This window comes from Sciurus carolinensis, chromosome 9 (assembly GCF_902686445.1).
Source record: "Sciurus carolinensis chromosome 9, mSciCar1.2, whole genome shotgun sequence".
Taxonomy (NCBI): Eukaryota; Metazoa; Chordata; class Mammalia; order Rodentia; family Sciuridae; genus Sciurus; species Sciurus carolinensis.
The window spans coordinates 124,674,558-124,699,660 of NC_062221.1; the positions used below are offsets into that span (position 1 = coordinate 124,674,558).

At 37.5% G+C, this 25,103-nt stretch overlaps 1 long non-coding RNA gene across 1 annotated transcript; it reads right to left on the reverse strand.

Annotated features, from left to right (window-relative positions):
* Nucleotides 1-9,998: 9,998 nt before the first annotated feature.
* On the reverse strand, nucleotides 9,999-24,296 carry LOC124992369 (uncharacterized). Its single transcript, XR_007110110.1, has 3 exons — nucleotides 24,199-24,296; nucleotides 11,631-11,780; nucleotides 9,999-10,546 (listed from the first exon to the last, which is right to left on the reverse strand). It is a non-coding gene; the product is annotated as an uncharacterized LOC124992369 (long non-coding RNA).
* Between the last annotated feature and the right edge of the window lie 807 nt (nucleotides 24,297-25,103).

Here is a 25,103-nt window from a genome sequence, read left to right on the forward strand (position 1 = left end):
AAAACTTTCTAGAAGGAGGATCTGAAGTAGATACCTGACAAGTCTTTCCTGAGAGACAAGGAAATCTGAGGTGAACTGGGTATAAAGCCTGCTCTGATCAAAATTGATTTTTGATGAAGCTGATAGAGTCAACCCTTCACTCTATCTGCCTTTCAAAAGAAAGCTACGTTCTCAGTCTGGAGAATAACATTGACTTCAATCTACATTTTCTTTTCCATACAATGTCTGGCATAAAAAAATAATAAACAAAAATAAACTATGGTTGTTATGGTTTGGGTCTGCAGAGACCCCCTCCAAAAAAGTTCATGTGTTGAAGAATTGATCCCCAATACAGCAATGTCCAGAAGTATTGCATTTAGGAAATGATTAGATGTTGAGGGTTTAACATCCTCAGTGGATTTATCCATTTAATGGATTAATCATTTTGTTGAGTGGATTTCTGAGAGATGGTGGAAACTGGAGTCAGGTGGGGCATGTTTGGAGGAAGTAGGTTACTGGGGGGAGTGTCCTTTGGAATTTATATCTTGTTCTGTGTCCATTCCTCACTCTCTCCATTTCCCAGCATCCATGAGCTGGACAGCTTTCCACCACGTGGTTCTATCTCACCTCAGACCCAATGCAATGGAATCAGCTGACCATGGACTGACCCTTCTGAAACAGAGAGCCAAAATAAACCTTTCTCTTCAATTGTTTCTGTCAAGTATATTGGTCACAGTGACTCCAAGTTGTCTAACACACTATTTCCCAATAAAAGGAACCAGGACTCCTTGGTGCAGTGGTTGACTGTTTTAGTCAGCTTTTTTGCTTCTGCGACCTAAAGATCTGACCAGAAAAATTTTAGAGGAGGAAAAATTTATTTAGGGGGCTCATGGTTTCAGAGTTCTTAGTGTATATAGAAGGCCAGCTCCATCCTTCCGGGCTCATGGTGAAGCAGAATGTAATGGTGGAAGAGTGTGGCAGAGGGGAACAGCTCACATGGTTATCAGGAAGCAGAGAGAGAGAGACTCCACGGGCCAGATACAAATACACACCCCAAAGCCACACCCCAATTCCCACTTCCTCCAGAAACACCCTACCACTTAAGTTACCACTCAGGTAATCCCAAACAGGAGATTAATTCACCGATTGGGTTAAGACTCTTTTTTTTTTCTTCTTCTTTTTTTTATTCATTTTTTCTGTGCCATGGATTCTTTTGTTTTTTTTTTTTTTTCTTTTTTTTCAGACTGCATTTTGATTCACTATACACAAGTGGGGTACAATTTTTCATTTCTGTGGTTGTACATGATGTAGATTCATACCATTCGTGTAATCATACATGTACATAATGTAATGATGTCTGTCTCATTCCACCATCTATCATACCCCTACCCCCTCCCTATCTCATTTCCTCTAAGTAATCCAAAGTTCCTCCATTCATCTCTTACCACCCCCATTATGTATCATCCCCCACCTCCATTATGTATCATCATCCACTTATCAGGGAAAACATTTGGCCTTTGGTTTTTTGGGATTGGTTTATTTCACTTAGCATAATATTCTCCAATTCCATTCATTTACTTGAAAATGCCATAATTTTATTCTTCTTTATGGCTGAATAATATTCCATTGTGTTTATATACCACAGTTTCTTTATCCATTCATCAATTGAAGGGCATCTAGATTGGTTCCAAAATCTAGCTATTGTGAATTAAGCTGCAACAAACGTTGATGTGGCTGTGTTACAAACATTGTATGGCTGTAGTATGCTAATTTTAAGTCCTTTGTGTATAAACCAAGGAGTGGGATAACTGGGTCAAATGGTGGGTCCATTCCAAGTTTTCTAAGGAATCTCCTTACTGCTTTCCAGAGTGCCTGCACCAATTTGCAACTCTACCAGCAATGTACAAGTGTGTTTTTTCCCCCCACATTCATGCCAACACCTATTATTGCTTGTGTTTTTTATAATAGCCATTCTAATTGGAGTAAGATGAAATCCTAGGGTGCTGTTACTTTGCACTTCTCAAATTACTAGCAATGTTGAATACTTTTTCATGAATTTGTTAATTGCCTGTATATCTTCCATAAAGTGTTTGCCCAGTTCCTTGACCCATTTATTGATTGGGTTCTTGGTAATTTTGGTGTGAAGTTTTGTAAGTTCTTAGGACCAGATTTCCTTAACAAGACCCCTAAAGTGTAAGAAATGAAAATAAGAATCGATAAATGTGATGGATTCAAACTTAAAAGCTTTTTCTCAGCAAAGGATACAATCAGTAATGTGAAAAGAGCACCTGCAGAGTGGGTTAAGACTGTTACAACCTAATCATTTCTCCTCTGAACCTTTTTGCATTGTCTCACAGGTGAACTTTTGGGGAACACCTCACATTCATACTATAGCATTGACTGAGCAGGGAAAATAACAAAAGATGTTTGAATATCTTGTAGTACCAGAAAATAAAAGTTTAGAAAGTTGATCAATAATTTTGAACAAATAAAAGTATATTTGAGAACTGTCGTTCTATTTATATTAAGTCTGTCAATACCCGCAAGTGGACATATTGTTAAAGAATGCAAATATACATAGTGCTAAACAAAGGAAAAGTAAAGACATGCAATTCAGAACACTCTTTTCCTTATTTACTTTCTAAAAACAAAAGCACAGTTGAACTTTCAGCGGCTTAATAGCTTCCACAATCAGGAAGACTTTCCTTCCTTTATCTTACATTTATCTTTATTTTGTTACAATTACTTCCATCTGTTTGGGGGTCAGTATATTTGGTGATTACATCCTCTGGGTAGGAGCCAAACTTAAAATTGAAGATTGATTTTAGCTTTCTTTCTCTAGGGTAAATGACTCCATTTCTTAAAGACCATGCTCTTTAACTATTTATTTATATTTGCACTGTTGCTCTGGTCTTCTCTGAGTTTTCTTCATCCTTTGTCCTGGAAACCTTGATAAAATGCTCTGTAGTTAGTTCCAAATGTAACAAGTAGGTGGTTGTTACCGTTTGGATGTGAGGTGTCCCCCAAAAGCTCACATGTGAGACAATGCAGGAAGGTTCAGAGGAGAAATGATTGGGTTTTAAGAGTCTTAACCCAGTCAGTGAATTAGTCTCTGATGGAATTAATTGAAGTGGGTAGGGTGTGGCTGGAGGAGGTGGGAATTGAGGCATGGCTCTGAGGTATATATTTTGTATCTTGAGAGTGGAGTCTCTCTCTCTCTGCTTCCTGATGATGTGAGCTGCTTCCCTCTGCTACACTCTCCCACCATGATGTTCAGCCTCACCTGGAGCCTTGAGGGATGGAGCCGGCCTTCTCTGGACTAAGACCTCTGAAACCGGAAGCCCTCCTATAAACCTTTCCTCCTCTATAGTTGTGCTGCTCAGATCTTTTAGTCACAGCAGTGAAAAAGCTGACTAAAACAGTGGTTTCTTAATTCCTACACCCTTCATCCTCTGTGTCATCATTAACAAACCCATACATATTGGTTGCAAAGTTAGTTTCCACAAAAAACTTAAAGGTAGCTCTTCATTCCACAATTCCTCAGAAAAGCCTTGAATGGATGAAGTTTCTTTTTTCTTTCTTTTCTTCCTTCTTTCTTTCCTTCTTCCTTCTTTCCTTCCTTCCTTCCTTCCTTCCTTCCTTCCTTCCTTCCTTCCTTCCTTCCTTCCTTCCTTCCTTCCTTCCTTCCTTCCTTCCTTCCTTCCTTCTTTCTCTTTCATATATTTCAGAGTAGTAGCTCTACCTATGCAAATAATCTTTTTATCTAACCAAGATAATTTGTAGTCATTGAAACATATCTTTCTAGAAACAATGCAAATAATACCATAAAAATATATGGAAACATAAATTCTACTTTTTCAGAGTGTGCAAATTCATTATTTCAGTATCCTCATATAATTTTATGCTTCTCCAATAAATTAAATACAAATGAGTATACAGTGAGAGCAAAATGAAAATAAAAATTATACTACAACCATAATTATTTGTAAATATAACTTACATATTATATATACTATATAAATATGTAGTAAAATTATACTAAAACCATACTTTTAACTATTTTTTCAATTTTCATAAAATTGAAAACAATTTTCAATTGACAAAGATGTGCACTAGATTTCTATTTATATCAAATTTTAAATTATAATTCAAAGATATTTATTATGCTACTTATACTTTTTTATTTATCCAAAATGAAAGTACACATGCTTTTATAAAAAACTTAATGCAATTAAATGTATTCTGAAATGGTTCCTGAAACAGAAAAATGATTAGAGGAAAAACCAGTGAAATCTGAAATAGTGTGCAGTTTTATCATCAAATCAATGTTAATTTTTTCATTTTGACAACTAAACCCTTGGTTAACATAAAGGAAATCAAGGTGAAGGGTTCATGAGACTGGTTTATTATCTTTCCATTTATAATGATTCAAAATAAAAACAATATATATATATATATAAAATTTTTCATAACATATTTTATTAAAAAATAGACATCTCCCTTCCAGGTAAATTGTTTAAAATAATATATTAATATTAATGGTTGCCTTCGATAATCTCATTTTCCCTGAATCACCTCTTTAAAAAGCCCCTGTTCCCCATGATGGGCAAAATTACAATCTTTCAGTTCCTAGGACCTTGATTCATTCTGAGTTAGGTTTTTTGCCGGGTGAGATATAGGGGTTTAAGTTTTATTTTGCTGCATAAGGATTTCCAGTTTTCCCAGCACCTCTTGTTAAAGGGGCTATATTTTCACCATTGTATGTTTTTGGTTCCTTTGTGTAGTATGAGATAACTGTATTTATGTGGGTTTGTCTTTGTGTCTTCTATTCAGTACTATTGGTATACCTGCCTATTTTGATGATGATACCATAACTTTTCTGTTACTATTGCTCTGTAGTATAGTTCAAAGTCTGGTATTTTGATACCTCCTTCTTTACTCTTCCTGTTAAGAATTGCTCTGGTTAGAGTTTCAAAGACAACATTGAATTGAAGAGATGAAAGAGGACATTCCTGTCTTGTTCCAGTTTTTAGAGGAAATGCTTTCAGTTTTTCTCCATTTAGAATGATGTTGGCCATGGGCTTAGCATAGACAGCCTTTAAAATGTTGAGGTCTTGAAGAACTTGACTGAGAATCCATCAGGGAAACCCACATTTCTTATGGAGAAAGGCAGCCAGATCCATACTGGACTTCTGGAAAATGAGAGGTGAAACTGTCTTGCCTGGTGTTTAAACTCAAAAACATGGTGAACAATGCAAAAAGTGAAAGGACCATGGAAAAAGCAGCCAGCATTTTGGCTTTTCAATCTAAAGTTGTCCAGGATTCAAAGAATGACAGGACCCCCTCTTTGGGCCCTGCACCTCTGGTGAATCACCTGATCTGCTGATAATGGAGATTGAGAGAATCCTAGAGAACAGGAAACTAACCAGTATACATTCTAATAAGAGACGGGTCAATGGCAATAGAAAGAAACCTGATACATCCAAGAGAAGCCACTTATGGTCAGCCAGACCTGGACCCATCCTGACAGTTGGCACATCTTGTAGAGAAAAACAAAAGAAGTCAGGATGCTTGGCGCCTTGTCCCCAAGAGTGATCTCTGAGGAATCACAACTGACATTTAAGAGTATATAGGACAAAGGTCAGTTTTGACCAACTTGTTCTCAAACACGTGGCAGGAGAGTAAATCCCAAGCACAGTCCCACATGGACATTTAAAAGGAAAAGCAATGGTTTTTAATATAACTTAAGAGGTACAAGGACCAAGATGGTGGACTAGAGGGTGACTGTATCTCATGTCGCTCCAGAACTCAGCATTCAAGAAGAGGAGGTATTGAGAGACTTAGGACCAACTCAGAGCCGCTGGGTGAGTCTCTCCCACTGGGAAAGGCTTGGCCTGGGCAGCAGGCCGGGACCCTAGGGAGATTCTTGAAGCGGGGTCAGGCAGCAAGAGGCTTCTGTGAACAGCCAAGCTCCCTCTGGCGGCAGGCCCGGTCCACAGGCAGCTTCTCAGAGCAGGACCTCCCAGTGAGAGGCTTTCCTCACATAGCTAGCCCCCAGCCCAGGACCCAGCTGCAGACCCAGACCACAAGCAGCTTCTCAGAGCAGGGCCTGGCAGTGAGAGGTTTCCACGAACAGCCAGGTTCCTCCTTCCACACACAGTCAGGCTCCTTCTGGCGCAGGCCTGGTCTGCAGGCAGCTTCTTGGAGCAGGGCCCACTATAAGCCAATAGAGGAAATCTGCAATGTCTCAGATTCCCGCTGATACCTCATCAATATGAGAAAACAAGGGAAGAAAATGTCCCAAACAAACCTAGATGCTATAACAAAAAAAAACAAACAAACAAAAAAAAAAAAACAAAAAAACATGACAGTATGGCAGAAGAAATGTCAGAAAGGGAGTTTAAAAGTACATAATTAAAATGATCAGGGAAGCAACAAGGAGATGAAAGAGCAAATGCCGGCATTGAATGATGAGATGAAAGAGCAAATGCAGGCATTGAATGATGAGATGAAAGAGCAAATGCAGGCATTGAATGATGAGATGAAAGAGCAAATGCAGGCATTGAATGATTGCACCAATCAACAGTTAAAAGAGCAAATACGGGAAGCAAAAGATAATTTCAATAGAGTTAGAGATACTGAAAAAAAACAAACAGAAATTCTTGAAATGAAGAAAACAATAAACCAAATTAAAAACTCCATAGAAAGCATAACCAATAGTATAGAACACCTGGAAGACAGAACCTCAGACATTGAAGACAAAATATTTAATCTTGAAAACAAAGTTGACCAAACAGAGAAGATGGTAAGAAATCAGGAAGAGAACCTACAAGAATTATGGGATATCATGAATAGGCCAAATTTAAGAATTATTGTGATTGAGGAAGGCACAGAGAAACAAACCAAAGGAATGAACAATCTATTCAAAGAAATAATATCAGAAAATTCCCCAAATCTGAAGAATGAAATGGAAAACCAAGTACAAGAGGCTTATAAGACTCCAAATACACAAAATTACAACAGACCCACACCAAGGAACATTATAATGAAAATACATAACATACAAAATAAAGACAGAATTTTAAAGGCTGCGAGATAAAAGAATCAAATCACATTCAGAGGGAAACCAATGAAGATATCAGCAGATTTTTCAATCCAGACCCTAAAAGCTAGAAGGGCCTGGAACAACATTTATCAAGCCCTGAAAGAAAACGGATGAGAACCAAGAAACTTTCTTTAAAATTTATTTTTATTGTAAACAAATGGGATACATGTTGTTTCTCTGTTTGTACATGAAGTAAAGGCATATCATTTGTATTATCATAAAAAAATTAATGGTTGCCTTCATCTAGAATTTTATTCTATCATATAAACTTATATAATATAATATAACAAATATACACTTTTAGCTCTTTAACTGCATTTCCTAAATAGTTGTTGATGTTTAATGTTACTTTATAATTAGAAGTTATCCCACATAAGTGGTTCTTATTTCAGTACTTTAGATCATATAATTGCTATAAAAGATAATTCTACCTTTGATGGAAAGTGTTTCTTTTTGGTGTGTTGAATTGCATATTTATTGTAAAGTTCCATAAGTGACAACTTTATCTCATACATTTTCTACTGGGAGCCTAATGAGAGCAGTTTAGATTAATAACTGACAATCTTGGGGGATTTTAATATGTCAATATGTAAAATACATATTTATGTTTCTCAATTTATGAAAGAGGAGCCACTGAATGAATCATAATTCTCAAATTTGCTGTGAGGAAAGTTCCTGTGGGTGTTTAATTCTGCTTCCATTCAAGTCTAAAGAACACTAATGGAGTTGTGGCATTTTTTGTGAACCAAAAAGAGAAATGAAACTTGTTTGGACACTGTGTTTCTTTTCCACTATTGGAAGAAATGGTATCTTGATGAAGTCTAAAAGGACCATCTAATAGAAAAAGTAGAATAGTGGTTTCCAGAGGCTGGAGAAGATGGCGGGGACTGGTGGTGAGAGGTTGGTTTGTGGATGCAAAGTTACAGTTAGGAGGAATAAGATCCAGAATGCCTTTAAACAATATGTTGACAACAGCCAGGAATAATGTATTGAGTACTTTGAAATAGCAAGAAAAGAGAATTTTGAATATTTCACTGCAAAGAATTGATAGCTAAATGTTTTAGGTGATAGAATATGGTAATTTCCCTGCTTTGATCATTAAGGCAATGTATACGTGTATGGAAATATCACACTGCGTTCCTTAAATTTGTATAATTAAGTGTTGTTAAAAATAAAATAAAAAATCCTTTAAGAAATTAAAGAAAGGGCAATGAGATTTGAATTATTTGAATGGGTGTTTGTACTTTAGTAATAAACTGAATTTGATATTAACTGAAATTTTCAATAGGACTTTGAAAAAGTTGTCAAGTAAACCTTTTCTTGTATTCGTGGACATGTATGCTGATTCCCAAATTAAACTGTTCCCCTTTATGAGTTGAAATATGTGGCACATGATTAATTGGCTTTAATTATGTCATTGGCCAAACCTTGAAATGGGCATCATACCTGTTTAGAAGGACAAAGCCTTTAAAATAAATTTGTGTTTCATTATACCATGAGGCATATAATAATAATAAAACAATCCCAAAGCTTGAGAAATCTCTGAACCCTCTAATATGGTATGGAATGAGCACATTTATATGAGTGACAGATCCTAGATTTGTGCTGCTCCTTGTTCTGTTCTTTCCTTTTTCACTCAGAGGCAGTGTTTCTTAAAGTAGGTGAGTTTGGAGGGAGGCACTGAACCAAGGCTGAACCATTGGGGGAACTCTCGGGTAGATTCAAAAGGAAGCACAGGAACTCTTTCTCAAAAGGTAACTGCCTTTGGTGAATGTTTTAGTCAGCCATTCATCTCTGTGACCAAAAGACCTGACAAAAACACTTAGAGGAGGAAAGATTTATTTTGGCTCATGGATTCAGAGGTTCAGTCTATGGTCAGCTGACTCCATATCTCTGGGCTGAGGGGAGGCAGGCATCCTGGAAGAAAGGCTTGGCAGAGGAAAAATGTTCAGTTCACCACAGCTAGTAAGTAGAAGGAGAGCTCTGGTCACCAGGGACAAAAAAGGAAAACTCAAACTCCCCACCTGCAGTGACCTACTTCCTCCAGCCATCCCCTACAGCTACTACCCAGTCAATCCATTCCTGTGAATTAAGTCACTGATTAGGTTGCGACTCTCATAATCTAATTATTTCTTCTCTTGCATATTCTCACACATGTGCTTTGGGGGACACCTCATGTCCAAACCATAACAGTGAACCATTGTCTATCTCTCACCACCATGGACTTCCAAGTCCATGGCCACAGTGGTTTTGCTTTCATGAAGACACCCTGACTTCTTGATAGACTCAGGTTTTCCGTGAGGAGCTAGTGGGCTTCTTCAGTGAGACTCTTGAAGTCTTCTATTCTCTCCTATTTTGTATGCGCTGTCATTACCTTTGCATCTGCCTTGGCCTCAGCTCAGAAGGTTTTAGGAGGCTCTTCCACACTACTCCTCTCTGACATTAGGTACAGCACTCACAGCCTCCTTACCGGAGATCTTGAATTCATACCTTATATTTTGCACTTGAGCCCCGATCAACAAGATTTAGGACAATTTGTAAATGTGAACATAAAAAAAGATAAAGCACTTTGGAGTGAAAACAAAACAGAAACAGAGGCTGACAGCAAAGAGCAGAAAGAGTAAATTTGATCTAATAACTGAGATGATCTAATTATCATAATCTGATACATAATTTGATTGACTTGGAAGCAAAGATATTTAGAATAATTTTGTTTCTACAGTTACAATAACTTAAAAGATGCAAATTCAGTTGTGTTTTTTAAAAGTCAAATGTAAAAGAAGGGCTTATATAAGGAACATTAAATTTCAATGAAAATCTACTATACTTTTATTAAAATAACTTATAAAATCATCTTTAAAGGGATGTTTTTTATTGACCTGAGGACTAAAAATTATGTTTGTGAAATATTTTCTATGTCAACTGAATTAATAATTTTAGGTTTCTTACTTTTCAATAATCTAAGAATTATATGAATAAAACTTTGGGAACCTGGATGAATGAATGGGAAATATGTCAAATAGACTCTTTAGTGAATAATTCACCAAAGTCCCTGGTAGGTGGTGGATCCCAGTCAATAATGTTTTCTCTTTCTAACCTAAAGCAGAGAAATCTTTGTTGTTGGGCTCATTCTCATCCTTTTTGTTGGTTTTTAAAATACCAGATGTGAGTCAGAGTGGGCAGTTCTATCATTTTGTTATGACGGTTAGAGAGCAGATAACTCATCTCACTCAGATTAACCCACTTTGAGATTTAAGTACCAGGGGATGCTTGTAGAAGAAGTGTTTTCTTTGGCATGGGTAAACACAGTGCATGGAATTAGAATTATTAAACTTGAGTTTGAGTTTTGTTCCACTTCTTGTCAACCCTGAGACATCAGAAAAGCTACCCAGTCTTCTCTGACTGTCAATAAATGACACAGGTGCTCCAGGCAGCCACAGTGTCCACTGCTTTCTGAGTTACCTGAAAGGGAAGGAGTAGACATAATTAGATTCAAATGTTATCTGCATGTGATTGTTAGGGTTTGTTTTGGGGCACGAGGACATACGGATGGGTTTGATGGAGCTTTTATTCCATGATTCAGAAATCTCTAAGGATATTTCATGCTCTTATTTTATGCAGGTAAACTGAGTCCTCATTCAAATGAAGTACATAGTTAATGTGAAAAACTAAGGGTGTAAACTGGATATGTACACCCGCACTGAATTTCCAGTTTTAAAATTTTGATGTTATGTAATAACAAGACCACCCAAAAGGTGGCACTAAAAAACAGTCATTATGTGAACTTCAAGTGGATATATATATATTTTTGATGCTAGCTCTTTATATCCAACAACCTAAAATTTCATAAAAGTGTGTTTTAAAAGGAGAATAACACAATGACACATTTACACTACACTTTAATGTGAAAAATGAACCTGAGCAGCAGGATATAATTTAATGAGAAAAAAACATGTAGTTGGATGAGCCTCAGCTTTCCTTCTTTATTGCCATTGTAACACTATGAAGAGGTGGAACCCTTAAGAAGTGGATGGGTCACACGGGCTCTGTCTCCATGAATGGACTAATGTCCTTTCCATTGCAGTGGGTTAGTTTTCTTGCAAGTTGGTTTGTTATAAATTGGGCCCCCTCTTGCCTCCGCTTTCTGTTTCTTATGTGCTCTCTCACTCTGTGGTGCCTTCTGCCATGTTATGACACAGCACAAAGACCCTGACCAGAGGAAGCCCCGTGCTCTGGGACTCTACTGCCTCTGGAATGGTGAGATGAGCTTCTGTTGTTTGCAAACTACCAGACTGTGGCATTCTGTGATAGCAGTAGAAATCATGCTAAGAACAGCAATCTTTTAAGCTTATTCAGGGGATGTAATAAGTTGTACCCCACTTTTCATAATTGGTTATCTAAAAATTAACAAATACAATAAATGAGTCTAACCATGGAGAACAAAAATTAATCACTTTTGATACAGTTAAAACTGGAGAAAGTATTTTATATCTGGAAGCACGTCAGCATCTATATACCAAACCCCAATGACTGTAACCTTACTCACCTGGAAAGGGCTGTTTGACTGGACAAGCTCAACCTACAAACACAGACTCATCCACAGAGAAGTAAGGCAGGACAGGTGGGCAGCCATTTCTCAAGAGAAACAGAAGCAAGATGCTGGTTCCTCTTGCCCAGGGCCTCTATCCACTCTCACCTGTGAGATAAACCCCTTCTGTAACAACAGCTGTGTGGGGCTGGATAAGAGGTCGAGGAAGCCCATGGTCTGCCAACTATGGAACCTCTCCACTAAAAAAGAAAACACCAGGAAAAAAGGATGTCCTACCCACCCACCAATAGTCTGAGAGAGCTCTGGTCCACTATGAAGTAACCTTGAGTACTCCTTAATAATAGGGTGCTGGGATACAAAGGAAACTGTAGAACTTCCTAGAATTGTCTCTAATATGAGGAATGCATATACACTTTAAGCAGTGAAATTCCAAAACAAGCACCACAGTCTGAATGTTTATGTTTCCCCCAAATTCATACGTTGAAACCGGATCCTAATGGTGATAGTGTTTTGGAGGTGAGGACTTTGGGAGACTAGTAGATCATGAAACCTCTGTTTTTGTCATTGAGATTAGTGCCTTTATAGCCCAAGAGTTAGCTATCCCTTTCCATCATAGGAGGTTATAGTGAGAAACATCTAAGAGAAAACAGACTCTCACCAGAAAACAAATCTGCCAGCCTCCAGAAGTGCTGTTCATAAGCCAACCAGGTTATGGAATTTTTGTTATAGCAGCCCCAATGGTCTGAGCCATCACAGGAATTTCTAGCTACCACCTTTCAGTGGTATGCTTTGGCTTTATCACATCAGATCTATTCCAGGGCATATTTATAGGTCAACTTAGCATCAGTAATTAGCAGACTTTCATCTGTACTGATGAAGGAGTTCCTAATGTGCCTGGGCTCTGGACCTTGACATTCTGAGCTCATGCTCTCTTTCATGTTGCTTTCCATCTAGTCTGATGGCAGGAGACATACTGAATCTGATGGGAAAGACAGTCATTGGCCTCAGGTTTTTTCCCTCTGGGTAATGATAACCCAATGTGAAGCACTACAGTGCCAGTGTTGAGAACTCCTTCTACAAAGCTGAGATTATTAATATAAATTTATTGTGATGCAGACAGTAATGCTGAGTATTCTGCTTGCCCTTTTACAGTGTGTGGCCCACCTGCTATTAGGTAAGGTCACATGAGTGGAATTATTGTGTCACCTCTCTTTAGAGGCAATGAACATGCCCTGTACAATTCCTTTGTTCTCTCTTCCCTTGCCATAGCAACTGAAGATAATGCAGCACCAAATATACGTGCCCCCCCAAATCTGTTTGCTGAGATAACCAAGTAATGGTATAGTAGAGCTACCTGGTTACTTTCATGGGAACTGTAGTGTAAGCAAGAAACTTTTGGTAAGTCATCAAGATTCAGGGGTTGCTTGTCAGTGCAGCATAAGTTAGCCTGCCTTGACTAATGCATTCAGAACTTTTGTGTGTAAAAAGAATCCAAGTTACTGTGCATGTCTCAGCAAAGGCACTGATACATTAGGTGAAAGGATTTTATGGCAAATTTGTACAAATCCTTAAAAAGGTAAAAATAAGCAAGCTTTTAGAAGACAAGTAGGATGTGGGACATGGGGAGACAGTCATGAAGGCATATTGAGCAGGGGACTCTGAGCAAAGCTGAGGGAGAAGAAATGTCAACGGCAGAGTAAATTGGCTGGTAGAGAACAGGGGCTTAAGTTGTAGAGTTATGGAAAACAAAGGTTTATAAGTATGAAGAATCCAGAGGAGGAAACCAGTCTGAGAACCAGCATGATGTCTTTATAGAAGATGAAGAGTGGGGCTGGGGTAGTGGCTCAGTGGCAGAGCACTAGTCCAGTATGTGTGAGGCACGGGTTCGATCTTTAGCACCACACAATAATAAAATAAATATAAGTTAAAAAAAAAAACACAACAAGATGAAGAGTAGAAGTGGCTATATGGAAACAGTAGATGGTAGGTCAGGAGGACACTATCAGAAGCATTAGTGTTGCTTACACCGAAATATATGATATTTCACCTGTTTAGCCAGTATTTTAAAAAACTGACAGGTACTGGATATTTGGTATTCACACTAACTGATTTACTAGAGCTTTCAGTGATAGGGGAAAAGATATGATAAAAAGAGTTGAGGATGACATGGTATTGGAAGAATGGAAGAGACTATAGAAACAGATGGGTAAAAGAAGAATTCGAGTAAAAAAATGTATTTACTCAGCAATGTTTTTCTTTTCAGCCCTAAGGGTAAGTTGACTGGAAAGTTGTATACAAAAACCTGAAACCTAGTTAGAGGTTAGCACAGGAGTTACAGATTTGGGATTAATGCTAAGTGGTGATAATTAATTCCCTAAGATCATAATTGTAGGAAGGAAAAATCATCTTGCTACAGGATATGGAGAAGAGTAGGCAAAGTGCTGAAGACTGAGACCTGATCACAGTAGGAGAAGATAGATAGATGCATCTTTTTTTTTTTTGGTACTAGGAATTGATCCCAGGGGCACTTAACCAGTGAGTCACGTCCCCAGACCCTTTTTATATTTTATCTTGAAACAAGGTCTTGCTAAGTTGCTTAGGGCCTCACTAAGTTGCTGAGGCTGGCTTCGGACTTGTGATCCTCCTGCCTTGGCCTCCTTAGTGTCTGGGATTATAGTGGCCAGACAACACATTCTTTTTTTAAAAAAATTTCTTTAAAAACTATTTTGTTTTAGTTGTAGATGGACACAATACCTTCATTTTATTTTTACTTGGTGCTGAGGATGGAACCCAGGGCCTCGTGCATACTAGGCAAGCGCTCTACCACTGAGCCACAACCCCAGCCCTGACATGTTCTTAAAGGACTGTACCAAATGTCTTTTGTAGCCAGTTTACCAAGCTCTTTATCAAAAATGTGTTACCTTCTCTTTGTTGTTACAAATATCTGTGAAACCAAGCTTATGTGTTTACCATTGTTATCCCAGCTGACTCTATCTCAGAATATCAGTCATAATAGCCCAATGATTTTCTGGTTTCTTGTACAGCTTTCCTAAATAATAATAATAATAATAATAATAATTCATGTATTCAGAGAAGATTGACATAAAATTTTGCCCATTTCTTCTTGGATTTGAAAGAACAGGCTTAGGTCATCTTTACTAGTATGAATTAAAGCTATTCCTGTTGGACTCAATCACTTATCAATCTATTAACTGTTTTACCACAAAATCCATATCTTTATGAACATCCGTAGCTTTTCCAATGCTTCTCTGAGACATTATAGGCTGAGTTAACAGAAGAAGCTTTCCATGAATCTACAAAGTTTATTTGTTTGCTATGTTGTAGCAACCGTCATTTTTTTTAATTCATTTTTTAATTTAAAATTTAAGGTTGGCATCTTCAGAAAGTCCTGAAACTCTACAATGTCTAGGTATTGAGATGTTTTTTATGTTTGCAATTGGAATGCTTAGGTATATTCTATCCAGACCTGCTCCGTTGTTTGTAAAAAAGGTGCTTTTTGCTCTGTTTCTGTAAATGTTTTATATTTACTCGGTCAGTCAGTAAACGTTCATTTGACAGTTTCATATACTGGTTGCTACTAAGCATAGGAAATAAAAAGATGTCAAAGACACTGTTTCCAGACTGAAAGAACAGAATCTGTCTAGAAAAGAAGGCACACGAAGATAGAGAAAATTAGCTATCGGTTGATGAATTTTGAGTTGGACATATGCTCAGAATAACTGCTGTGGCAATAGGAAGGAGGATCAGCTCCCCTTGGTCTGGAAGACAGACAGGTAGGAGTTTTCAGGTGAAACCAGGGCAGGGAGCAGGAAGGGCGTCCAGGCAGAGGAGCTGATGAGCCCAGGCCAGGAGATGAGAGCACCGCTAAGTAACTCAAGATGCTTGCAGCGCAGAGTGATGAGAGATGAAGCTGGAGAGATAAGCACCAGCCAGATTATCACAGGCCTTTCTTCTCCAGCTCACTTTGTTCCAAAACAGTTCTCAAGTGCCTTGAAGGGCCAGGAATACCATACTCAGACATTTGGAGGTTTTCCTAAGATACTGGCAAGCCTCAGAAGGAAAGTAGCATGATCAGATTTGCATCTTACAAGGATAATTCTGTTTTCTGAAAGGAGGATGGATTGTAAGGAACAAAGAGAGAAAAGCCAGTTAGTAAGGAGCCACAGTAAGTCAGGTGATAAATGCATCATGAGGAATTGAATTAAAGTAGAGGCTTTGGGGATGGAAAGAAGACAGAACTACATAATAAGCATAATCAACGTGGTTTGGTATTAAATATTTTCTCAGTGAATGAGTTGTGACTAGTTAGATGTGGGGGATGAAGAAGAGGGAAAAGTCAGGGTTGAATTATAGGTTTGGGCTTGGGATACCAAGTGGGTGACAAGAAAAGTCATTGCTTGGATACTGAATGCATTCTTTTTGAGTTCTCTGTCTGCAGGGGAACTATAATTGCTGTATGTGGATTACTCTCAACTATAGGTAACCACTTGTGGTCAATATCTTCCTTTTTCTTATAATTTTCCAGCACCAACCCAGAACAGTATTGATCATGAAGAAGTATCAATTGCTTTCATTGAATTGATTACAGTTCTATAAATCTAAGAATGAATGAAGAGTCTTAACAGAATATCAGTTGTTTTTATTTGGTTTCATGGTACAGAAATGAACTCTAATATAAGCCAAAGAGACTTGTGGTGAGTGGTTAGGGATTCTCAAAATTGACATATAATCTGAAGATACAGGCTTAGAGATAGGCAAAGAAAGTCAGAAGTAGAGAACTAAACAAGAACCACAGGAAGCGTCTTATAACATGAAGGATCTAGTCAGGAAGCCACTATGGAAATGGATAAGCCACAAAAACTTACAGTCACTTTGTCCTTTGCTCAAGAATTAAATTCCAGAGAGCTCTAAATTATTGCCCATCTTGAGTAACATCTCCATTGCTTAGCTAGGAGAGGGGTGGACCCCTAATTATAGTCTTCTAGAAGGGAAGGGGATAATTCCTCAAACACTTGGAAATCATGGTGCACTTAGGAAGGAAAAATAGGATGCTAGCTAAACAAATAATAAAAAAGTTCTCTTCAAGCTGATTCTAACTTTTTTGTGTTCTGTTTAAAAGATTCTTCTTCTTCTTCTTCTTCTTTTGGTACTGGAGACTGAACCCAGGGTGCTTTACTGCTGAACTACATTCCAAGCCTTTCTATTTTTTTTTTTTAAATTATTTTGAGAGAGGGTCTTACTACATTGCCCAGGCTAGCCTCAAAGTTGTATTTCTCCTGCCTCAGTCTCCAGAGTTGTTGGGATTGTAAAGATTCATAAAAACAAAAATGAACCTTCATAACATATGAACGATAAAAATTTGTAATTTTGGCTAAAAGGAACTTGGATCTTCTTCAATTCAGCTGAAATTTTGGACAAAAGAAATTATTCTATTATTTAGCTTCTAGAAAGTAAACTGGACATTTTTAAAATAGTAGGGTATAGGTACTAAACTAATAAAACACAACAGGAGATTCTAGACTTGAAAAGAAATATTTCGATTCTGTAGGATAAAATCGGATAGGTGAGGGGTAGGTTGGGAAAGAAAACATGTGAGAGAAGTGAGGAACACACACAGAAGAATTATTTGGATAAGCTTCAGAACAACACTCAAACCAAATCTCTAACTCTTGAACATCCGGAGGGAACACCCACCACTAATTACAGGACTAAGACATGCAAGAAGCCACTTCAGGGCTGTGGGGCCCAGATCAGTCATCCTGATGGGAGTTTTTAAGATGTGGCTGTGGTTGTTTGTTTGGTGGTAGGAGAGAGTTTAAATTTACTTCCACTGGCCTTGGTGAATGTTGATATTTCTTACATCTAATCTCACTCCAGAGCCAGGGAGATACCTGTGCCAACTATGGTTTTGTTGGCTATGCCAGGCAGTCTTGGTGCTTCAGAGTCAAATCCCTGGGAAGGATGTTTATGCCAATGTGGGAAACAGGACTACAATTCTGTCTGAGTTTTGTTCAGTGATTACCACGAAGGTCCCTATTCCATCCCTTTTGGGGAATAAGTAAAGGAATTGCTTGTATGATTGAGTCTGAAAACCATAAAAGGATTTTAGCTTTGGTCTACGATTGAAACCATAAATGTTAACCATACTTCTCTTTTCTTTCATTTCTAAGTTTTTTTTTTTTTTCCACTTAGGTAACAACTTCTTTCTTTTTTCTGCAAAGTAGAGCTCAACACTGAGAAAGGACACATTTCTTTCTCAGGTAAAATACAGATGAAACTTTAGACATGAAGGGTGAAAGTGCTTCTTGGAAATATAATTGGCATTTTATATGAGCAATCTTTTTCTATTTATGTATCAATATGTAATGGGCTGGCAAACAGATCTGTTAGTTGATGTTTATAGCTTGACTTAGAACATCTTAGTTTTGCTTTTCTCAAGCTATGGAGAGGTAGAAAATAATGAACTATAATTCATTTATTGACATTTATCATTTTACCACTTGTGAGTGTATTTTTTTCTTCCTTTTTTTAGAAAAGGTGATTATAGAACAGGATAATTCCTCCAATAGGAAATCAGATGGCAGAGCTGTCACAAAGAATAAGAGCTGACATATTTCTTCTGCTTCAGAAATATTTTTGCCTTTTTATCTTAGAGAATTAATACACATTAAACACAGGCTAGTGAGTTGGGCTAGACAATCTTTACAGTTCTTTCTCCAAATGAGTTTCTGTGCTACCACTGTGGTCAAAACTATAGTCAAGGATATGAGTCAGATAGCCTGGTTTGAATCCCAGTCCTCAGTGATGGAACCAGCTGCCACCTACAAGCTGCAGACGCGTGGTCTTGGCAGAGCATCATCTACACATCCTAGTAGATGCAGAAGAACCTGCACATTTCACCTCACTGGCTTCTTTTTCACTTGATGGTTCTGGGGAGAGTTATGAAATTCACATGCGTGCATACAAACATACACATATATATACACACACACATAAGTACATGCGTATATGTATTTACTATATTTTATGTGGGTATCACAAACAAAGAGCTAACAACTCCAAGGAATTTGGAGTTGATAGTCTTGATACTACCAAGCTATCTGAACAGGGAAACCTCAGGATCATAAAGCTGCTACTGTCCCCATTTCACAATTATAATAGTGCTAAACTATTTTGCTTTTTGTCTAGCATTTTCTATTTGTGTGTGTGTGTGTGTGTGTGTGTGTGTGTTTTGTGTGTGTGTGTTAAAGAGGAGATGATTTGTTAGGTAGTGATGGAAACAAATCAAAGATAAACCTTTATCTTGTAAGTCCCTTTTTCAATCTTGGAGGGAGGATGTGATGGAGGTGGGTTTTGAGATATTGCCCTATACATGGTAATCAAGACTAACTTCTCAGATGGAATATGGAATGTCACGTTGGTGATGAATACTTGGTAATTCTGCCTGGTAAAAACTTTACAAGAATTTATTTTATCATTTTCTTATTCTTTTCTACATTTTTTTTCAGCCTGTCAAGAGTTTAGCATGATGAAACATGTCTATCAAACTTGAAGAAATTCCTTGTGCTAAATTAATTCAAACTACTAGTGACAAGACTGTGTGACCCTGTGTATTTTGGAGATTAGTTCTGAAGTGATTTGAAATGAAAGTTACTGGACCTGAGGCCATTTTTTTTTATTATTATCTACTGATCTCAAAAAATTCTGAGAGATACCTACAGAATTATACTGCATTCTTGATCATATTTCCTAATGTTTTTACAGGAAAAGTAGGTACCCTGATCATCTAACAGAAGAAAAAATGTGTAACTACAGAAGGTTATTCAACTTTATTTTAGTTTGCAATAAATTAACTTCAGTTATTTTTTTTTTCAGGTATAGAAAGAGATATGGGAGAAAGAATTGTGATGAGTAATTGTCATTGTACTAAAAAGTAAGAAAGCTTTAAAATTATTTTTAGAATTTGCAGCTTGCAAACTCAGTTTCCAAATTGACCATATTCATGTAAACAGCACCAGATCAGGAAAAACTGGGATTTAGTTTCAGGCATGCTCCTTGCCTTCTTTTCTATCACAGCCTTTCTGAGGTCATCATTGTCCAAACTTCTAACACAGATAGGTTTGGCCTGCTTTACATAAAAGAGTATGTACTTCCCACTTTTTATTGTTTGGATATGGAGTGTCCCCCAAAAGCTCATGTGTGAGACAATGCAACAAGGTTCAGAGGCCATGTCCTTAGGTTATGAGAGGGGTTACCTAATGAATGACTTAATACACTGATAGGATTTAACTGGGTGGTAACTGAAGGCAGGTTAAGGTGTGGCTACAAAAGGTGGGTCACTAGGAGCATGCTTTGGGGACATACATTTTGTCCCTGATGAATGGTTCTCTTTCTGCTTCCTCTTGCCATGTCCTGAGCTACTTTCCCCCACCATGATGTTCTGCCTCATCTCAGGCCCAGAGCTATGAAGTCAGCCTTTATGGACTGAGACCTCTGAAACCCCTTCCTCTTCTAAAATTGTTCTTGTTAGGTCTTTTGGTCATAGCAATGAAAAAAGTGACTAAAACAGTACTCTTAGGTCTAGTCTTTTGCTTACATATTTGTGAGATGCTTTTGCATTATTGGTTGTAGCTATGAGTTTGCTCATTCTCCTGCTGTGTGGAATTCTGAGGTGTGGGGGACTAGAAACACTCCATACATGAATTAGGATGCTTCTCAGGTGAGATCTCTGTGGAATGTAGAGGGCCTCTGAATTGTCCTTTCTGGTCTGGCATCCTTACTCCTTTACTTATATTGTAGGAATACTTCAAATATTTCACTTTCTCAAAAATCTTCATCTCATTATTTGCTTACAGGGAATCCAAAATGATGTCAGTAACTTCAGGTACTGGAATTGGTTCTGGGAAGCCAACTCTCAAGATGAGATTCAGGAACTGGATTACTCAACAGTCAGATGGCAACAGAGATGCTGTTGTTTGATCAGTGGATGGAGAGTCGGTACCCTATGGTCTGCTAAGTATATCACCTGTGACAAATTGAGATAGGATGCAAGTGAATGGGGATGTGTGAATTGTACTAGATTTATGACATTTTATTATTATTGTACTCAGGGAGATGTTTGGTTGCACCTTAGTTGATGCATGATAGAAAAAACAATATGTTTAAGTTAACCAATTGATAGTCCATGAGGAGGAAGAAGATCAAGAATTCTGTTTGTATCTGTGGGTGATTTCTAGGAGGGTTTATGTGTCTGCAGATGGGGACAAGATTAGAAATATAAAATGTCTTCACTATATGCGTGGTACTTTGTGCAATTTGTATTAGTCAGAAGTTTTAGTACCAAGCAGTAAAAACTAACTGGAACCATTTTAAGAAGTAAAGAATATTGAATAGATATTGAATAGCTCATGGAATTCCCAGGAAGGTTGCAATCTAGGCTCAGGAAAATTTGGGAACATAGGGAACTGGGAAACATTCAGGCAATGACGATGCCACAGAGCCTGTCCAGACAGGACACTGCAACTTCTCCCACTGCACTGGGAGGGTCTCAGCTTACAGGACCCCTCCTTCCAGATCTGATACCTGGAGGTTTCTTTCTGCTACCCATGTTCTGGGAAATGGCTGTGGCTGTAGCTGGCATTAGAGCCAATTCCCTGTAATCTGTTTTCTATAGGTTTCAAATTTGAAGATAGGTGGATTCTTCTGATTGGGCAAATCTAGTTTCTGTGCCCACCGTTCTGTACCAGAGAAATGAGTGTAGCATGTGCCTTCTGATTGCAGGGTAAAAGTTTCATGATTTGTCCGAATTGTGTGCCTTGTACAAGTTCATTTCTTTCCACTCTTAACGAGTGTTTGATTTTACGAGCATAAAACAAGATGTCTGTACCCTTAAATATTCTTTCCTTAATTGAGTTCTCAAAGGATTTTTCCTGTTTCTTTTTGGAAGCTCTATAGTTTTAGCTTTTACATTTAGGTTTATGATTCACTTAGAGAAAATTTTCTGCATGGTAAAAAGCAAGTGTTGAAGTTTATTTTATTTTTCCACCAGAAAATCCAGTTGTTCTACCAAGATTAGTTAAAAAAAAGAAAAGAAAAAAGAATTACCCTCTCCTTTCTCCATCATATTTCTGTGGCACATTTATTAAAATCAAATGAACACTTAAATGTAGATCTATTTTTAAAGGTTTTTTTTTTCCTTTTCCATTGAGCAGCGTGTTTATATATTTTAAAATCCCAACTTATCCTCATTATGCAGCTTTCTAGTGAGTCTTGAATTCAATTAGTAATTTTTTCCATCTTTCTTTCTTCCTTTTCTTTCTTTTCTCCTTCCTCCCTTCCTTCCTTTTTCCTTCCTTCTCTCTTCCCCTCTCTGTTTTGATCACCTGAATTCTAAGATAATTTTTTTTTAATCACCTTGTTAATTTTAAAAAAAAAACTGCTGAAATTTTAATTAAAATTATCAATACATCAATTTGGTTGACATTTTAACATTACACATTTTAATTCATGAACTTCATATATTTCTTAATTAATTTTACCTACTTCCACTCAGCAATGTTTACAATTTTTCTATAGAGATCTTGAATTATCTTATTCCATACCTAAGTATTTTACATTTTTATGCTGTTGAAATGATATTTGTAACCTTTCAATAGTCTGTTGCTTATTGCTAGTGTGTAGAATTATAATTCATTTTTAATATTAAATCTGTGAAATCTATAAGCTACATTTTTTTAAAATCTCCTGTTTCTCTTGTAGCATGACCTTCTTTTCATTTAATTCCTTGAGAATATGTCATGTACTTGCCTGGTAGTTCTGTCATCTCTGTCATTTCTTGGTTTCTTTCTGTTGACCAACTTTTCTTATGATCATGAGACAGATTTCCTCCTGAAGGTTTTAATAATTTTTCATATGATGTTGGATATTGTGGATTTATGGTGATATACATGCAGATCAGTGATATGCATGCAGATCTTGTGGTCTTCACTTAAAGAATTTCATTTTTTTGTTCGTTTGTGGTGCTGGAAATTAAGCCCAGCACATGCTCAGCAAATTACCACTGAGCTACATAATTTAAAGATCATGAAGGTGTATTTTGGGAGGCAAGTTCATTACTTGTGGATTATTTTGAGTTTTATTTTTCAGCTTTCAAAGGGTGACATACAGTATCTCCTACAACAAGGTCTGTCCAGTTTGACTGATCAATACAAGTTTGTCTCACCCTGAGTAAACATTGGGAATGTTCAGTTTACAGCTCCCTAATGTTTTTTTTTGTTGTTGTCGTTTGTTTGTTTTTGATTTTTGCACAGCCTCATTGAATTCTACCCTATTTCTACCCTACACAATGCTTAGTTTCATTCCGTGCATATATTACCTAGTGGTCAGCCAAGGTAGGGCTCCAAGCGTCCACCTAGGGCAATTTCCTTGCTCTCTCCCACATCTTCCGTGTCTTGTCTTGCAGTTCAGCTTGAATCTTCAGCCTCTCTGACCTCTAATTTCTGTCCTGTCTGCTCAGTAGGTCTGTCATGCTTGGCTCAGGCGTCCCTTCTCTGCTCTGATATTTGGAATGCTTCTGGGAAGAAAGTTCTGTAGTCTATAGTTGACCCCTTTTGTTTCCCTTCTCTCAGGTGTTGGTTTGGTACTGCCAGTTGTCTGATGCCTGTAAATAGTGTTTTTTACGTATCTGGTCAATTTCCTTGTTGCTAGTATGAATTCAAGTCCAGTTCCTGTGACTGTGTTACAAGCAGAAACAGCGATCTTTTGAAATTTTTGACTCTATTTTGAAATTTATATCTGTGTCCAAATAATAACTTATGCTAGGATACTTTAGAACTCCACATGGTCATGATATATACTATATATCATTATATATAATATAATATTCTTATATTATATATAAGAATTCATGATATAAGTTTTTACTTTTTGGAATCCTTATATACCTTGGACTGTCTGAATCATAATGTGGCCTCAATGTTGAGGGTGACATTAAATAAGAAAACATTTAACATATAAATTCCCCCAAATGTTCCACATTTCTTAATAGTGAAGTGTATTTAATTTTAAGTTTTTAATTATAGTTTTCAGAGTAAGATTCACATTCTTTACAATGAATTTGTAGTGGTCAGTGTTTTCTACTTCTTTTTTATTTTGTATGCTAGGCCAAGTCTTGCATAAAGTTTGAGAAAAAAATGAGAGCATCAGAAAAAAAAATCTTCTAGTGAATCTAAGTGATTTCTTCCTGAATTATTTTATTATGCAAATAAGCATACACAAATGAAAACTAAACCTTACTGCCTCCTGGCTTATGGAGGAGAATTTCGGTGTTTTCCCTTGGAAGCTTTACATAAGGTTTGTCCCCAGACAGGACTGTCCCCTTTCTATTCACAATGATGCATGATTGGTACTTAACTCCGGTCACAATCTCACTTGGATCCCTCTCTCTGCTCACTCATTCTTTTGTCCTGTTTGCCTTTACCTTAAATCAGATGGTGTATCACAAAGGCAGCACAGGGATTTGTGGGTGGGCATGGTCCCAGGTTACCTGGAGAGGATTGGAGGTCCTGTTGCCTGCTGAGTCCCTGAAGTACGAAGAAATATTGCTTTTGGTCAGCATTTGTAGTGGGAGGAGAAGCAACAGGAGAGGCTGATGGTGGTGTCATGCTGGCCACAGAAGGGCATGCAGAAGCGTGACTTGGAAAAGTGAAGTGCTCTGAGACATGAATGTGGACTTGGCCCCTTGAATCAACAGATGAAAGAGTGCTGCTAACAGCACTGGCAGGCAATCTGCCTTCTAGTCATGAATTATTGATCTTTTCCCATAAAAATGCAAAAGGGCAGGTGACCACAGATATTCTAATTAGTGTTGGCATCATAGGTTCCTGGTGATCTCTCTGGGAATGTGTTTTCTCCCACAAGTCAATAAACTCTTCTCTCATGTGTCAATTCAGCGGACTTTGTCCTGAGCTCTGACTGGACTGCATACAAACCAAACACTGACTCTAACCAGCACTTCAATTGACTTCTCATTTCCTAGGTCCATAATATACCTGAGAGTTTCTCACATGATTTTAATATATTTTTATACTACTAAGTAAGCATTAAATGAGCATCTACTTTGGAATAGTCAGACCAAATACGATGTAGTATTTGAAAATATTTATAAAAAGATACCTAATATTTTTTATTATTATTTGTCTGGTAAGTTGAAGTTTTAAAAGTTTGAGCATTTTAAAAGTGTTTCTACTTTGAAGACATGAATTTTCTTTTGGTTGTTTTTTTTTTTTTTTCCCCCTCTCATTTTCCTGTTGCTAGTAAGCTATTCATCTTAGTTCAAAGGTGACACTTTGGCAAAAGATATAGAGAAATTAAATAAGAGGTGGGAGAGGAGGGAAGGGAAGAGGAAGTGGAAGGGAGAAGTGTGTAGCCAAAACTAAAGGAGGGCTTGCA